The 18,475-nt window shown below is 37.0% G+C and overlaps 1 long non-coding RNA gene across 1 annotated transcript in view; it reads right to left on the bottom strand.

Annotated features, from left to right (window-relative positions):
• Positions 1 to 210: 210 nt before the first annotated feature.
• The window catches only part of LOC144321644 (uncharacterized), a 118,265-nt gene continuing 100,000 nt past the window's right edge, over positions 211 to 18,475 (bottom strand). The window contains exons 2-3 of the long non-coding RNA XR_013387236.1: positions 15,427 to 15,569; positions 211 to 780 (exon numbers count right to left, since the gene is read on the bottom strand). This is a non-coding gene — a long non-coding RNA (uncharacterized LOC144321644). The remainder of the gene's footprint in view (positions 781 to 15,426; positions 15,570 to 18,475) is intronic.

The raw sequence follows: 18,475 nt of genomic DNA, 5'->3' as shown, positions 1-18,475 counted from the left end.
CATGATAATCAAAGTATAAAGAATTATGTTTTCTTCCATCTATCTGTTTTAATATTCTGGTCAGATAGGGTAACTGGTGTTAATTGAACTAGGTTGGCTTTGGTGCGATGGGGGCTCGCAAAGGAATTGGGGTTTTTTTGTTTGTTTTTTGAAATGTAGGTGCTAAGAGTTAACACAGAGTACTTATGGTGAGTCAAACACTGGTTCAAGTATTTTCTTTGTGTAGAGTCTTTTATTCCTCACAACAACCTTATGGGCTGAGTATCATTATTATAACCATTCTACAGATTAGAAAACTGAGGCATAAAGAAATCAAGCCTTTTGGTCAAGATTAAACTAAACTAAATCAAACTAAAAAGTGTTGAAAGTATATTTTTACCTAGACTGATTCTAGAATCTGTACCATTAACTGTATGCTACAATTATTAAAAAAAAAACAAACAAAAGCTTAAGATCCAGGGTAGCAGGCTAAGAGATCACAAATGACAAAGAAAATCTGCAAACAGAAGTGCTAGATGTTAGAGTACCAAGCTTCACTTGATAAAATAACAGATGCTTATTTTCATACAGTTCTGGAAGCCAGAAGTCCCGACATGAGTCTTACGAGGCTGAAATCAAGGCGTTGGCATAGCTGTTTCTTTCTGGGGCCCTGGGAAAGACGCTGCCCTTGCTTCTTCCAGCTTCTGGTAGCTGCCAGTATTCCTTGGCTCAGGGCTGCCTCACTCTAGTCTCTGCTCCTGTCATCACATTGCTTCTCTTCCACCACTGCTATCTTCAGTCCTGGAGAAAGAGAGAATGAATTATGAACATTAACAATGAGAGAAGTCACATGACAGATTTTTTAGAGAAGAGAAGAATAAGGAAGGATTATGAAAAATTTTATACAAATAAAATTGACATCTTTGATTGAATGGGTGAATTCCTTGAGTGACTAAAACATGAAGGCTCTCTCAAGAAAAAATACAGATTATTAATTTTCCTACCAAAGTAATTGAATCAGTGATAGAAAATGTTCCTACAAAGAGAACTCCATGTCCAGATGGCATCAGTGGTTAATTTATCCAACATTTAAGGAATCAATAGTTACATAAACATTTTCAGAAAGTAGAAAAGGAGGGACTGTTTCCCAAGTTATTCTGAGATCAGCACTGCCCTGAAACCAGAACCTAACAAAGACATCACAAGAAAAAATAATTAAGTTTAATATCCTTCCTCTATGAAAATGTATCCAAAAATTCTCACAAAATATTAGAATATTGAATCTAGAAATATTAAGAGCAGTAACAGAGCTTGACCAATAAAGGGCCAGAAATCAGAGTAGGTTTAAGATTTGAATTTCAACAAGTGTACTTTATTTAAAAGAATGAAGAAGGGATCCCTGGGTGGCGCAGCGGTTTAGTGCCTGCCTTTGGCCTAGGGCGCAATCCTGGAGACCCGGGATCGAATCCCACATCGGGCTCCAGGTGCATGGAGCCTGCTTCTCCCTCTGCCTATGTCTCTGCCTCTCTCTCTCTCTCACTGTGTGCCTATCATAAATAAATAAAATAAAATAAAAAATTAAAATAAAAAATAAAAGAATGAAGAAGAAACATTTACTTTTTTAAAAAAAGATTTTATTTATTTATTTGAGAGAGAGCATGAGCTGGGGAGGTGGAGGTAGGGAATGCAGTGCAAAGGGAAAAGGAGACACAGACTCCCCGCTGAGCTGGGAACCTGATGCAGGGCTTGATTCCAGGACCCCAGAATCAAGACCTGAACCAAAAGCAGATGCCCAACCAACTGAGCCACCCAGGCACCCAAGAAGAAACATTTAAAACTTAATATAGTTTATTATACTAACAGAGTACTATATTATATAGTGTAGTGCTACTATACTACTATATAATATTTTATTATGAGAGGAAACCATACAGTTATCATTGAGATATGTTGAAAAAAGAAGAAAACTTGTATTTTATATTTACATACATATTTGCCATTTCTAGTACTCTTCATTACCTTTGAAAGTGGCACAACAGCTACCTTGTTTTCTTTAAGTTCAAGGATTGGAACAAGGCTTCAGGTATTGTTGCAGCCCATGAACGTGGTTGCTTATCTACTAATTCATCTGCTTGCCTTGGAGTAGCAATGGGGTACTTGACAATTGTGACACCTGTTAGATCTTTCTTTGGCTTTTCCAGATCCTGTCCCAGATGGGGAGTTAGCTCAGGGGTTAGCAAATTATGCACTGATTTTGTAAGTAAAGTTTTATCATAACAAAGCTGCATATTATCTGTGGCTGCTTTCATACTACAGTGGCAGAGGAGATGTGACAGAGACCATATGGCTGACACAGCCTCAAATATTTGCTCTATATGACCTTTTACACAAAAAGAAAGCTTTTTGTGTAAACTCATGGTTTAGTTCCATGATGAATGGTACCAGCATCTGCTGCAGGACGCTTTCATCACTGAATTCAGGTGTTTGGAGTTGGTGGACATTGATGGGAATTCCAGATGTCTTCAGTGGCCAAGGGCTTACCAGGATCCGTACTCTGCTATGCTTTCATCCATCTCTTAAAGATCTTTTATGATCCCTAGAGTCTCACAAAGTATTTCATGAAAATGGTTCTATTAATTTATAGTTCTCACTTCTCAAACAAAATGAGTTCAAATGCAAACCAGTGGTGCTGGGCTTCCTATCTTCTCCATGATATGGAAACAAAACTCTGAGATAGACACGTAGTTATAAACAACTAAGAGAAAAGATAGTGTATATGCTTTAAGATCTTGACCTTCAACCAAATTAGCCTCCAATGCTCTAGTTTATATGTGTGAGTGTGTGTGTGTAATCTCCCAAATGCATTAACCAATTCCAGTTCTTTGGAATACAGTTTGTTTCTTGCCAGGGCCTGTTGGCATTTACTCACCAACTCTTTGCACCGAAGTTTTCAATGAATCAAAGCTCTATGTGGTCTACTGCAAAGTGGGGAAGGATATATTTCTCCCTTTGTGTTGTGATCTGTTAGATATGGCCCAAAGCAAAACATTTTTCTATACAGTTTTAGGTGTCTGGGTTCTTTCAGGGTCATTTTTATTTGTATGCTCACTTGATTGACAGATCCTACAATTTGTAGGACCAAAAGAAGAGACCGATATTGGTTTGGCCAGGACACAAGATATGACTAACAGAACTGTTCACCCACCCAACTCTTTTCCCCCCCTTTTCTTCATGGCATTGGGTTTGCAGTGTTCTGACTTTTGTTTCTTCTTTAAGGATACTCAGGAATTTTCATGTAAACAGGCTTTTGGAGTACCTATCCTACCAATGTAACAGACATGTTCAGATTTTTCTAAATATTACTCAGTCAAGCTTGCAATATACTGAAATTCTCTTTTAAGCACAACTGACTATACAAAAAGAAAATTATGAAATAAAAATGCATGATAAACATCTTCATACCTACAACCAACCAACCAAGTAATCCTGTTCTTCAAGGCAAGACAATAAATGCATATTTCTTGAGGTCTGTTAATTAACATTTACATATCATGCCATTGTTGGATATTTTACAAAGAAACCTTTTTAAAACTCTCATTTTTATTTCTCACTGGCACCTTAATTTTCAGTTTCTCATCAACAATTTCCTTATCATTATTTCTTGTCAATATTCCATAATAAAATAAAATAGAATACAAATCATGTTTTAAACAAAAATAAATATCTTTTAAAGATTTTATTTATTTATTCCTGACAGACACAGAGAGAAGCAGAGACATAGACAGAGGGAGAGACAGGCTCCCTGTGGGAAGCATGATGCGAGACTCAATCCCAGAACCCTAGGATCATGACCTAAGCCAAGAACAGACACTCAACCACTGAGCCACCCAGGCACCCATAAAAATAAATATTTGTTACATGTTACTTTCTCAAATTTTTTTAGGGAGAGCAATTTTCCAAACATATTTCCTTTATTTGGAAAATTCCTCTCCAGGAAGATTAATATACAATATCCCTAGATTCATTCTGTCTTCATTGCTGAGTCTGCTTAGAACCATTCAGATTTTTGTTTTGTTTTGTTTGTTTGTTTGTTTGTTTGTAGAGAGAGTGAGATAGCATGTGCATAGGTGGGGAAGTGAAGCAGCAAAGGGATAGAGAGAGACTTTTTTGGTAAGAATTTATTTATGTATTCATGAGAGACACAGAGAGATAGAGAGGCAGAGACATAGGCAGAGGGAGAAGCAGGCTCCATGCAGGGAGCCGCATGTGGGACTCAATCCCAGAATTCCAGGATCACGCCCAGAGCGGAAGGCAGATGCTTAATGACTGAGCCACCCAGACGTCCCAGAGAGCGACTCTTAAGCAGGCTCCACACCTAGTGCAGAGTCTGATACAGGGTTGGATTTCAGGACCCTGAGATCCATCACATGAACCGAAACCAAGAGTCAGACACTTAGCCCACTGCACCACCAGGTGCCCCAGAACCATTCAGTTTTCATTACCCAATGGAATTGTCACATCTGGGGCACAATTTCCTGCCTGCTTTGATGAATTGAGATATTTATACACATTCACCAATAAAAACATTGAAAATATAAGATGCTTAGGTGTATTCTTGTTGTTTTTATATTACTAGACTGGTTACCTTATGAGACTGTTTCTAGCAATGATCAAGGGGCCACTTGTGGAGCTTTGTCACAATGTCTTTGGATTAATGAAATATGAGTATTAGTTCTTTGTCTTGGTGTCTCAAATCCGCTCAATAAACAAGAATGGTGATTCAAATACAATGGAGGCATAAAAGTAGAGAATATAAATCAGCTCCTTTAACTTGTTATTTACTGTTTTTTTTTCCCGTATAGTTAAAAACCCAAAATGGCAGAGAGGATTGATGGAGACTTGATCTGGTATGTGACTTATGTATTGACATGTCTATTTTTCAGTAGAAAACGGGGGAAGAGATAGTCATAGTTGAACTTTGAGTGAAGCAAATATAAAAATTCCAGGTGGACTTCATTGAAGTTTTAGAATCGTCCCATCCCAGATTAGCATGCCATGTGAAAACAATGATTCAACATAGAAGAAGGGAGAAGATGAGAGAGAGGCAGGGATAGGGAAGGAGGAGGTCGTGGGGAGGCAGATGAGAGTGGAGGTTGGAGGAATAAGGCAGGAACAGGGAAGGGGATGGGAGCTCCACAAACAGCATGAATCTTCCTCTACAACTCCTATTCACTTGGTTCTTACTATATTTCTCTCTCCTTTTAATTCCAGCTTTCAAAAAAAATAATAATTCCAGCTTTCAAACCAATTGACATATTTTTTCTTTACATTTTTTATTGGCACTAGAGATACACAGATGAAGAGTTCACAAATATTTTCAATGTAATCATTTTTTGTATAGATACATAATGGTAAACAAGAATTTTTGTAATTATTAAGGTTATTTTGAGGGCACAAGGCATATCTGTCACCTATTTTAAATAATAACTAGTACTTACTATCTAAATATAGTAGCAAACTTATGTCTGAGGCACAGTATTTTATGTATTTTAATCTAAGTACTTTTATTCTAAGTGTTTTATTTATTTTAACTCATCTTCACAGTGTCTTATAAGGACGATAGTATTAATATTCTCATTTTATAGATGAGTAAACTGATATAGAACGGTGGTTGAATAACTTGTTCAAAATTAAGTAAAATTATTATTTATGAATAATAGACATATAGAAATGTGGGATTTGAACCCAAGGTGTCTGCCTCCAGAAACCTTGAGCTTTACATTATATGGCCTTATTCCTCATTTTAGTAGTTAAAAGATATTGCCTCCTGCCCTTATTTTAGAGCGATAATTTCAAAAAATGTGCATTATGAGGGATAATGGATGGAAGATTTCCTGCTGTATTGAATATTATGGTTTAGTGTAGGGAGACATATATCTTAACAAGATATTTTTTACAACTCAACTAAAACTTCCGTGAAAACTTCTACTGAAATACAGTCGCCTACCTTCTGTTACTTTCATGTTTACTGGGTTAGTGGAACCTACAATTTGGGCAATTAACAAGTAATGAACAAATGACTAAATATTTGTGGAGAGTTGCCTATTATTCTAATTTGTGGGTTATTCAAAAAAGAACATAAATAGATAAATATAACCATAACTGTTAAAAACAACAATCTATAGTATCTGTCCTTTCAAAAATATTGGAAGACTTGCACATAATAAAACACAAGGATATATGGAAACTGGAATTGAACCTAGCAGCCTATACTAAATAGCAACTATCAATATAGTTAAAAAATAAATTTACTGTTAATCCTCCAGCAAGTTATCAGAGAACAATAAACTACACAAGGGAAACCTCTTAAATTTTCATTGTCTGTGACAGATGTACTTAACCCTTCTTAGTCACAATGGTACAAGTGAAACCTCTTAAATTTTCATTGTCTGTGACAGATGTACTTAACCCTTCTTAGTCACAATGGTACAAGTGTAAGTGTACAAGCACAGTTAAGTTGCAGGGATTGGTTGGCTGATTTCAGGTCGGAATGCCTCCTACTTTCCATCAAAGGATACTTGGGAAAATTCTACAGGAAACTAATTTTTCTTGACTACTTAAAAGAATCACTGAAAAACCATGTATTGGATTAATCTTCATTTATTGCTGTTGAAAGATCATTTTCAGTACTATAAACTGTTTTAGACATTGGGGAAAGAGTAGTAAGCAAAGCATACAAAACCTATGCCTTTGGCAGCCTGGGTGGCTCAGCGGTTTAGCGCCACCTTCAGCCCAGGGTGTGATCTTGGAGACCCGGGATCGAGTTCCACGTCAGGCTCCCTGCATGGAGCCTGCTTCTCCCTCTGCCTGTGTCTCTGCCTCTCTCTGTGTGTCTCTCATGAATAAATAAATAAAAGCTTAAAAAAAAAATCCAAAAAACCCACCTATGCCTTTGTGAAGCTTATATTCTGGCACGTGAGATAGGAAACAAATCAATAAAAATATATGCTATATGATAGAATATAAACAATATATCATGTCAGGTGGTGTTTGGTGTCAGAGTGAAGGATGGAATAAGAATGCATACAGGAAGACATTGTTAAGGAGTTCTCCAGGAAGGCTTTTTTGAAGGGTAATATGTGAGAGAGAACCGAATGACGCAAGAAACCATGAGATGATGTTTGTGGGAAATAGAATCCCAGGCTGAACGAATGGTAAATTGAAAATTCTGAAATTGGAATATGCTTGGTATGTTGGAGGAATAGGTAACAAAGAGGCCAATAAGAAAATGGTATATATGATAGTGCAGAAGAATGCTTATTGAAATGGGGAAATATTTGTGATTAAGTAAAAAAAAAAGAAAGAAAAATACAATGTAGTATGTAGAATGTTATGTATATAATGAATTATAAAAATCACTAATTATAAAAAATAAAACTATAGCACAAGTATGTTATATATAGATAGAAATATATAGAGGTAAGTAAAAGACTGTAAATACGTAGAGTAGACATATCATGTACCACTGTGATACCATGTATCACTGGTACATGAGTCATTTTTTTCTCTGCTTTTCTGTATTTTATTAATTTTGATGCAATATGCACAGATTACTTTAAAAAGTCTTAGCTTAAATTTTTTTTAAAGATTTTATTTATTTATTTAGTCATGAGAGAGAGAGAGAGAGAGAGGCAGGCTCCATACAGGGAGCCCAATGTGGGACTCGATTCCAGGTCTTCAGGATTATGCCCCGGGCCAAAGGCAGGTGCTAAACCGCTGAGCCACCCAGGGATCCCATCTTAAAATTGATCTACTTAATACACAAGATCTTTAAGAGCTTTGTTCTGCTGAGTCATTTAACCTCTGCTTTGATATTTACAAGTGGCTTTCACATGACATCAAAAGTAGAATTAGAGTATTGAGATAGGAAGCTTGAGTCAATTGGATGATTCAAAATCACAGAATTAAAAAAAAATAAATAAATGGACTGGTGCTAAATACAATAAATAAATCTAACATTTAGAGAAATTACTTACCATATAAAAGCCAAACATGGAATAGAGAATGATATAATGAATCCAGTAAAGAATGACTCTGGGGACTCAGCAACGTAGAAGTGGCTTATAGCATTTTGATGGATAATCAGGCAGGACCTTAACATGATTGCTGACATTAGCTTAATAGTAATACAAAGTTAATGAAACATTTAGCAGAAATTTAACATCCATTCATCATTATGTATTATCTTTAATCAAAGGCATTTTTAAAAAGAACATTCTGTGAATTCATAGGCTAAGTGTTTTCCAAGCGAGAGTTAAATCTCCAATATTTTAAGGGCCATCAAATGAATGCATTTCTTTTATTCAGACACATAAGGTTGAATTATGGAAAAATAAGAAAAGCTTTAGCCTTAGTGAAATAGCCTTTTATCAATCAAGCCAGAAGCAGTAGCCAATGTTTTTAGTGTTTATTTACTTGACTTGACACCAATCAGACTTGCATAAAAAGAAAGACATCCATGTGTATAAGTGATTAGGATGCCTTTGAGTCAGGATACTACTCTCCAAAAAAATGGAATTTTATTTTATAGTAGAAATAGACGGCAGGCAGTTAAATGGCCCAGACTCCTTCCTACTCGTGCCATTAGTTTTGTTTATTACCTGAGGAAAAACAATTTTATTATCTGTTAAATGAAGAGAGTAGTAGTAGCCTCTGCCGCACAGAAAGAAAACACTGATGACCATTCAATTCTGCCACGTGCATCAATGAAAAATTAGCTTTTCATCTTTATAAATTGTGCAGTGTTTATGTGGCTTCCATACTTTCCCACCTCCAGATACACGTGTAGCCTTTCTCATAATAAGTATATCCATCTTCATAGCTATTAGAAGAGATGCACAGAAGATAATAAATAAAATTTGTGTGGGTATATATACCATGCACTGTCAGTGTCACCAGGGTTTTCCCCCCCTGGTGTGGTTTTTCTCTTGTTTGCTCGTTTGTGTTTTATGAGATTTATGCATTACGTATATATCACCAAATGTATTAATAAAACGACCTTAGAGTTAGCACAGATGTAGATGCAACTTGCAAAAATGAGTGCATAATAGAGGCACAGCTGCTACCCCTTCTCTGGATGTGCTATTTGCATCTTCTCAGGGGGTGTGCACCTGTGCATTGTTGGCCGAACTTCATTCCAGCATGTTACTTTTGCATTCAATCCCAATATTAGAACGGTGTAGTTCTGTGTTTTCTCTAATAAAGTAGAAAGGTCTCTGCCCTTGGAGTCATGGCTTTGTATTGTTCTTTGTCCTTTCACTTGCTGTGTAACCCAGTCTTTCTAGGATTCTTTTTTCTAATCACCTCTACTGTGTGACCAAACATTTAAAGGGTTGTTATAGAGGGGCACCTGGGTGGCTCAGTAGTTGAGCATCTGCCTTTGGCTTAGGTCGTGATCCCAGGGTCCTGGGATGAGTCCCACATCAGGCTCCCCACAAGGAGCCTGCCTCTAACTCTACCTCTCTCTGTGTCTCTCCTGAGACAAAATCTTTAAAAAACGAAATCTTTAAAAAAATAAAGGGTTGTTATAGGGACTAAATAAACTAGGTTATGTAAAATCAGTCTTCAAAATGCAAATCGTTATCCCAATGTATAAGGAAAATACAATGATTTTAAATTTCTGATTTGCTACTGTGTCTACAGCTCTTTGATTAAGAAATAGGAGGTAAGCTCCCTACCAAGATGTAGCAAAACAATACTTTTTTTTTTGCAAAACAATACTTACATTATAATAGGAGAAGTAATACACATGTGAGAACAGTATTTGAAAAAAACTGCAAAAGTAAAACGAAGTCACTCATGAATCAATATTCATTATTAAAGTGATGATATGGGCAAAGAATACAATGAAGGTGGGAAAGGGAGAAAGGGACTTTGGGGTCAGAGGGATCTGTTAGACCTTGCAGAACTGGATAGGCAAGTTGTGGTTTTAGATACAAAGATTTTAACCAATAGGGTGGTGGCAGTATAGAAAAGAGATGTTAATTGGACTTCTCAATCTTACCTAGATATGTCTAGACTTAGAAGTGGTAATATATTTTTTTTAAGAAAAATTATGTAGTTCTAAATTGGAAACCAATCTTCTTGATGATTTAAAAATCTCAGTCTGTGTTTTCAAAAGATTATTTGTTAACAGATGAGTTTAAATTACCAGAAAAATAATGAAGTAACATATTTCATGAAGATAAATTCTACTTTATATTCCTTTAATCTTGAAGCTTAATCAAGGAAGCCAAGTGAAGAAAACTAAGTAAGAAGAAGAAAAGCGAAGAAACAAACTATCTTCCATTATATGTACTAAGGCTATTGTGTCAAGCTTGTGGCATTTGCAAGTAATTTAAAATGAAATTGTGATTGATGAGGATAAGCAAACTCAGAAGGAAGATGTCAGCAGAGAAAACATTGATCTTAATTTTGGAATGTTGAAATTTTATTCTCTAAAAGTGGTAGTTATAAGAGGTAGTGACTGTATCCCAAGAAGAATAAAATGTGAGAGGAAGATGGGAATGGACAGAATAGAGAGCAACAATAATTACCAGATTTTTTTTAGAAAACCTGAAATGTCTGAATCATTGCTTCCGTCAGCTTTTTGCTTTGCAATAGTATCTAGCCTAGATGTGTATGTGTGTTTTTCAATTCCTTATAAATAGCCAAAGTAATGTTTTTGGACAACCAAGTTCTCTGCTGTCTGGCCTATTTCCAGGTCCAGATGATTCAGCTAGAACGGTGTCTCACAGTGTCTAGCATAACGCAAAGTACAGAGGGGCTAAGCACAATAAATATTGATGGTGGTGGCATGAAACTATGATAGATTTCTCTTTTTTACTTCCTCTCTTGTTAGTCTTTCTCTGTCCTTCTCATTTCAAGTTTCCTCTTTTCCATGCAAGTTGAGTACCCATGGTGATTTAATCATCTTCCTTCCTCACTTCTACAGACAGCTATTCTTTACATTTTTATTTACAGTTTGATTTAGGAGTATATTTTAAAGATTTATTTGCACAGTGCATCAAATTTTAAATAAAACATGCCTTGAAATTCTAAGTCGTATCTCTAATATTAGAGTTATATCATTAATTCATTAGGTTTGTCACTGCCGGATGAATTATACAACTAAGTTCTCAAGTCATACAGCTGATGTGAATCCATATTTTAATCTTTGAACATAAATATCTCTATTAATAATAGCAGTTTGTTTAGAAGAACTGAACTTACATGTTAATCTATAGTCTTCCTATTTCTTAGTATATTCTTTACTCCAATGTCATATTCAAAAATGGCAGGAATGATATAGATTTATACTCTCAGAGCTTATTGTGCCTCTGTCATTTGTTCATCCAACCATCCATCTATCCATCCACTGTTCAACATTCATTGGATGCCTACTATAAAACATGCCGGACACTGGGTTTGTGATTGTGCAGAAAACCATCACAGTCCCTGTTGCTATGTAGGCTGGTCATATTAAAATACAAGCTATAGTAGTGGCGATACACCTGGGCATCTATGGCCTCAGCTCTACTCCTGTGTTTTGAGAACCACATTCAGGTTGTCCTTTGTCTCTGTCCCTCTCAAAAGAGTGAGGAGAATACAAGGCCAAGCATATGGAATGATATACATAATACAGAGAAGATCAAGCTTTGGATATCTAGGACTCCAGTACTCCATGCTCAAATGACCCAAGACCCTGCATTCAATGCCTCTCAGGGCCTCTTCCCTGGATTGTTGCTCCAAGGGTTAACTGAGCATGTGATGCTCTTCATACTTCTAGGCCTGCTGTGCTATATATTCTGTTTATTGAAGTTTTCTATTAACATACCCTACAGAATCTTTTGAATCCTTTCAGTTATCTGACTTTGTGTAATTCCTGCAGACATATAAATGCTATAATGAGTGAATTAGGATAAAGAATATAATAGAAAGAATAAACACAGTTTTGGTCTAGGGTTCATGTAAGTCCTATCTGAGGAGACCATATTTAATCTGAGACTTGAAGGATAGAACTGAGATGTATTCATGTGGAGATCATGAAGAGTGTTCAAAGAAAAGGGAAGAACAATGGAATATTTAGAGACCATTTCCAATTTAGATTGCTGGGTTTTTTTGGTTTGTTTTTGGTTTTGTTTTGTTTTGCTTTGTTTTTGGCTTGTGGGAGCTAACAAATTGAACTGATCTACAGATTGACTTTTTAAAAAACAGATTCTCATATATCTTTTTGCACTTTGAGCATTAGTATCTGTAGTCCAGAAAAGGGACACTTGGTTGCTATCGGGGTCATCTGAAGTGAGGACGATTTCCAGCTTCCAGCATTGTATGTCAATTTCCTGTAGAAGTAATCAAAGGAAATGGAACACAAAGCAAGAAACCACTTAAGAATCTAAGACTTGTCTAAAAAAAGAATACAGGAATATTTTTTACATGGGTTCATTTCTTAAAAGAGTTATTTGAGACAGTGCCTATCTCTCATATTGAAGATAATTTATTAGGTCACATCTTGTCCTTCCCTGAGAAGATTTTGTAAAAGTCTGATGTAAATAATTTCCAGTCTTATGAAATCTTGAGGTTTGAATTAATGATGTGACAGGACATTCTAAAAGCATACTAAATGTTATAATCACGAGTGCTTTGTAGCAATCAAGGACTTTCTTAAGAGTGCTATAATAATAATAAAAAAAAAGTTTTTAAATGGCTCCATTTAGATATATATCAGAACATAGACTAGATTTGTCCCCTAAACTTTTTGTTGTGCTTAGAAATAGCTCAAGCAAAAATAAGTAACATTTAATTGCATGTAAAGACATATAGCAAGAGATAGACTGTGTATAGAGTACACAAGGTGTTCTATTCAGAATTATCTGGAGAAATAGAACCAAATAGGAGAAATACATGTCTAGAATGAGATTTATTGTAAGGAATTGGGTCACAATTATGGAGGCCGAGAAATCCCATGATCTGCTGTCTGCAAGCTGGAAAGTCAGAAAAGCCGATGGTATGGTTCCAAGGTCTGACAGCCAGAGAGCTAATGTTATAGATTCCAGTCTGAGTCTGATGGCTTGAGACCCAGGAGTGAGTGCCTAGTGCAGAAGATTAATATTCCAGCCCAGTCAGTCTGCCAGAGCATGATTTCAACATTCCTCCACCAGTTTGTTCTGTTCAGGTCCTCAATGGGTTAGACAAGGCCCACCCACATTGGGGAAGGTCATCTGCTTTACTCAGTCTGCTAAATCACATGCTAATCTTTTCCAGAGATCTCACAGACACACGCAGAAATTTAACTAGATGTTTGTATGTCCCATTATCCAGTGGAGTTAACACATAAAATTAACTATCACAAGTCTATCTGTTGCCAATCAGGTATGCATATGCATCTCTTAAAACCATAGCTAATCTCAAAATGAAGAAAATAACAAGATCATAATCTGCCTCATGTGACATATCTTGTATACAATAGAAAATTTTAAGTAACTCTCTCTTTAAAAGAGGAGGTAAAGTCCTTGAGTATTGTTTACTCTTGTCTCTGGCATCCTATAACTTAAATACTGTGATGTAAAATCAACAGTATTTAAATAATATTATACTATATTAATATATCTGGAGCACCTGGGTGGCTCAGTGGTTGAGCGTCTGCTGTTGGCTCAGGTCATGATCCTGGGGTCCTAGAATCGAGTGCCGCATCAGGTTCCTCACAGGGATCCTGCTTCTCCCTCTGCTTATTTCTCTCCCTCTTACTGTGTCTCTCATGAATAAATAAGCAAAAAACCTTAAAAAAAAAAAAACAAAGTTAGTATATCTTAAATGATAAAGAAATAACAGAGGGAAGAAAAGAAAAATATCTGAGATATATATGTATTTATTAATGTATATATGTGTGTATATATCTAGTCTACATGTGTGTATACACACACACACACAAGAAAGTAAGGAGGATTACTCATGACAATTATAGTTCTTGTTTGTGTAACTGGTCATATGGTCATAGCTGGTATTTGTAACAACTTCTTTCCACCATCTATTCATCTACCCTTTGCTTTCTGTAAGCAGCTCAGCTGGACATAGTTCTCTATGCAGTGACCCAAATCTTTATTCCTGAAGGATCTGGCTCATTAGTTGCTGGATCAAGTTGCTGCCTTTTATGATTCAGAGGCATGAGGAAACCAAAGTATCTATCTGGATGGCAATCTTAACTTCCAGTTCAATGGAATCATTGTTGCGCCTTCTGGTGGAAGCATTCTCCCTTTGGAACGGAGGCCTCTAGGCCAGCAGAGCATTAAGTCACAGGAACAGAAATAGGAATTTTGCTAGTGAGTTTCTTGGGGTAAATAGTGAGTGGTGCCACTCTCATTTTTACTCCTTGATTCCTGCATCTGGTAATCTGGCTGTGAGAGAAATAGCAGTGTATATTGAGTGCTGATTAGCACCAGATATATCCTTGAGAACCTTACCCCAGTCCTGCAAGGTATTGGTACATAGCTGGTGTTCTATGTGAGGCTTCCAAAGGCCATTCCACCATTCTATCAAGGCTGCTTCTTCAAGATGGTGAGGGAACATGGTAAGAGCAATAAATTTCATGAGCATGAGCCTGTTGCTATACTTCTTTTGCTGAGAGAAGAGTTCCTTGATCAGAGGCAATCCAGAATGGAATAAGGTGGTGGATAAGGCATTCAATAAGTCCATAGATGGTAATTTTGACAGAAACATTGACTGCAAGGAAGGCAAATCTGTATCTAGAGTATGTGTCTATTCCAGTTAAAACAAAATGTTGCCCCTTCCATGATGAAAACAGTCCAATGTAATCAACATGCCACCAGCTGGCTGATTATTCTGGAGATTAGGGCCATATTTGGTACTCATTGTTTCTGTTGTTAGCAGAGTGGGTACTCAGCAATGACTAGATAGCTAGGCCAGCCTTAATGAGTGGGATTCCATGAACCCATAAATAACCTTCATCCTTGCCATCATGTCAATTTTGTTCATGAGCATTGGTTGATGACAGGGGTGGCTAAGGAAAGGGGCTGACTGGTATCGATAGAACAGGTCATGCTATTCACTTATTAAAATCCTCATCTGCTGCGGTCACCCTTGGTGAACACTTACAGAGACACAAATATCTTTACTTCTTTCCCATTCAGAGAGCTATACACATGTACCTCTTCCCCAGATATTTTTTGTCACCCATTTTTCAATCATGTTTCTTCTATATCTCTAATCATCCAGCCAAACCATTGGTCACAGCCCATGAGTTAGTATACAATCACATATCTGGCCATTTCTCCTTTTAAGCAGAGTAAACAAGCAGATACTGCTGGAAGTTCTACACACAGGGAAGATTTCCCCTCACCACTCTCCCTCGACGATGTCCCAGAGTAGAGCTAGAGTGCTGCAGCTACCCACCTTTGGGAGCTGCCAAAATACCAGGCAGAACCATCTGTCAACCAGGCCCAAGTTTTTTTCTCTTCTGTCACCTGATCTTAGGGACCTCCACAGGGGGCCATCGGTGCAGGCTGGGAGAGAGAGCCATAGTTGTGGGGTTGACCCTATTGACAAGAATGGAGGAAAAGTAATTTGTCAATCAATAGCTGTATACCAGATGAGTGTTAATTTGCTCAAGCAGTGAAAGCATATCTGACATAGCTCCTGCAATTGGAGTTGCCATCTGGGTTATCCACTGTGACTCTCTAAAATTTATTTATTTTTGACACAGGTGAAATAAGCAAGCTGAATAGAGCTGTGGTGGGAATCGCTACCCCTGTCTGCATCCTTCAAGCCTTCAATGATGGCACTAATCTCTATAATTCCCTCAGAAATATGGTATTGCTTTTGATTTTCTATTTTCCCAGGTAAAAGCAGCTCTAGTGGCTTCTGTTTGTGCTTTCTCACCTTAATAGCCCTCATTGTACAGATCAGGGAATCAATGTAGGGATTCTGACAGCTGCTGAGTATATCTATTCCAATCATACATTCCAGAAGTAGGGAAATCACCATATGATGGGGATGACCAGGTCCACTGTGGGATGGAGTTGAGCAAATACTTTCTCGATTATTTGACCTCCACTAGCCCATCCCTAGACTGATGGGTCACAGCGGTGTTTGGGGTCTCATGAACTAAGTGTCACTTCACAGTCACTCTCCAAGAACTTTTTAGGGATAACCTGAAAGATGATTATTTCCTTTCTTTGAGTGCACAGTTATCCTGGCAGGAGGAGGTAGGTGCCTTTGTGGAAGGCCAAGATAAAGATTAACAGTATAAAGTTTGGGGAGTATATGAAGGTCCTTCCTCAAGGCCACCCAGGATCCCTTACATCTGAGGAGTTCTGAGTCTTTAAGCTGGCTCGATTCTGGGAATTGAATGAGGGACTGTGACTCTGCTTTTATGATGCAGGTTAGACTTTTAGTCACTTAGCCTAGATCTTTTCTGCCCATACAGATCAAGTTAAGAATTTAGCAAGCTTCCTATTTATTTTACTTCTAGGAACACCATGCTCAACTAGTGCACACCAAAGGCCTATCTGGGCCAACTTATTCTGATTGGTGCTTTGACTTTGCTATCCTATACGATAATTGCACCCACCTTGCCTTTGGCAGTCCAGGGCTTCTACATGGTCCCTTCCACTCAGTTTCCAATTACTCTTATTGCTTGTGAGTTTCCCAAGTCAGCGACTCCAGTCCCCACTGTGAGGTTTGGACTACAGAGAGGAGGATTCTCAGAGCTCCTCAGAGGCTCTGGGCCTCCAGGCCTCCTATCACAAATTTATTTCTCACAGAACTGGTGAAAAGTACATTTTCTGGACCCCTCCTAGTGCGGATGAGGAGATCTTTACTTATTTATCTTTTAAAAGTGTATTTACCTTTATTTATGGCAGCTTTCAAGGAAGCTCTAGGCCCTGATAAATGAACGTATGAATTTCTTATACCATGCATTATGAAGGCATGCTTATAAGGCAAGCAAGGGTTCTAGTGACAATTATATGAGGGATTTTACTACCCTTGGTTGGCCTTTTAAAAACTATTCATTTTATTCAATGACTTGTAAACTTGGCAAGTTTGGCTGGTTTGCTTTATTTTTCCTTTGGTTATTTTATTTCTGTTCTCTGACTCTAAACCTGCTGAGAAGAATCCCATGCTCATGGAATTTTGAAACTTTAAGAGCTTTGTTTCTAAGGATGTTGAGGCTTTTTAGAGGATCTATATATTTTTCTCCACTCCCTGGTCTGTAGTTAAGGGGTTCAGCCTGCTTTGTTTATACCTAGTGTCTCATTAGAGAGGATCTGTCACATTTACAACACAAGGACATTAATCATGTTCCCCTCTGTCTCTTAAGCATTCTCTTTAGGCTTCAGAAATTGAAGGAGGAGGATATATTCTATTGACTAGATTTCCGTGTTTTTTGTTTGTTTGTTTGTTTGTTTTGGAAGAAGGTTTTCATATACAGGTTACATAATATGATTACATTGCATGCTACTTTTTATTTCGTCCATTATTAGCTTTATTAATTATATATAGGACTATTAATTCCATTTTATTCCAAATCAGTAGCAAATTAGTTATACTGATTTGACTTCTTCTTAATGTTGACTGGTGGTGATTGCTGAGCACAATACTCGGAAAATTCATTCATAGAATGATCAAAGATAATTTGCATTTGTTGCTGCCTTGGATTTTCAACATGTGTTGTTCCTTAAAAATCACCAGTCCTTTTTTATAACTTCATATTTTCCTCTTTTAGTTCACAAAACATTAAAATGAAAAGTTCTCAGCCAATTAACTTTTTTTTGTTATTTATTTTCAGCTAGTTTCTTAAGTAACCAGTACATATTCCAACTGAGGGCCGTGACAAAAAGATATTGTTCAATTTGTTCTCAAAAAGCCACACAAATACCAATGATAGGATAGTTTCATTTTCTTACTTGGAATAATTCTGAAATTTTCAGGGTCTCAGGGATCTATTCTTGAAGCCTAAAGATATATATATATATATATCTTTATGCTATCTTTTTTATCTTTAAATATATATATATATATATATATTTTTTTTTTTTTTTACGAAATGTGAATCTGAAAATGGGGGGTGGATAACATAAGGGAAGGCAGAGAAATGAAAAAATAAAGGAAAGTACTCTAGAACATCAAGGAGAGGTCAGTTCTATAAGAGGTCAGTAACTATAAGGAATGAAATAGATGAGATGCCTGGGTGGCTCAGCGGTTTAGAGCCTGCCTTCGGCCCAGGGCGTGATCCTGGAGTCCTGGGATCAAGTCCCACATCGGGCTCCCCATATGGAGCCTGCTTCTCCCTCTGCCTGTGTCTCTGCACCTCTCTCTCTCTCTCCCTCTGTGTGTCTCTCATGAATAAATAAATAAAAAATATTTTTAAAAAAAGGAATGAAATAGATGCTGGAGAAAATTTAATTGAGATACATTATTGAGTGGCTTCTGCACAGGCTTT

This window comes from Canis aureus, chromosome 10 (assembly GCF_053574225.1).
Source record: "Canis aureus isolate CA01 chromosome 10, VMU_Caureus_v.1.0, whole genome shotgun sequence".
NCBI classification, from domain to species: domain Eukaryota; kingdom Metazoa; phylum Chordata; class Mammalia; order Carnivora; family Canidae; genus Canis; species Canis aureus.
Note: the sequence above shows the minus strand (reverse complement) of the source record. Positions and strands in the feature narration are given on the sequence as shown.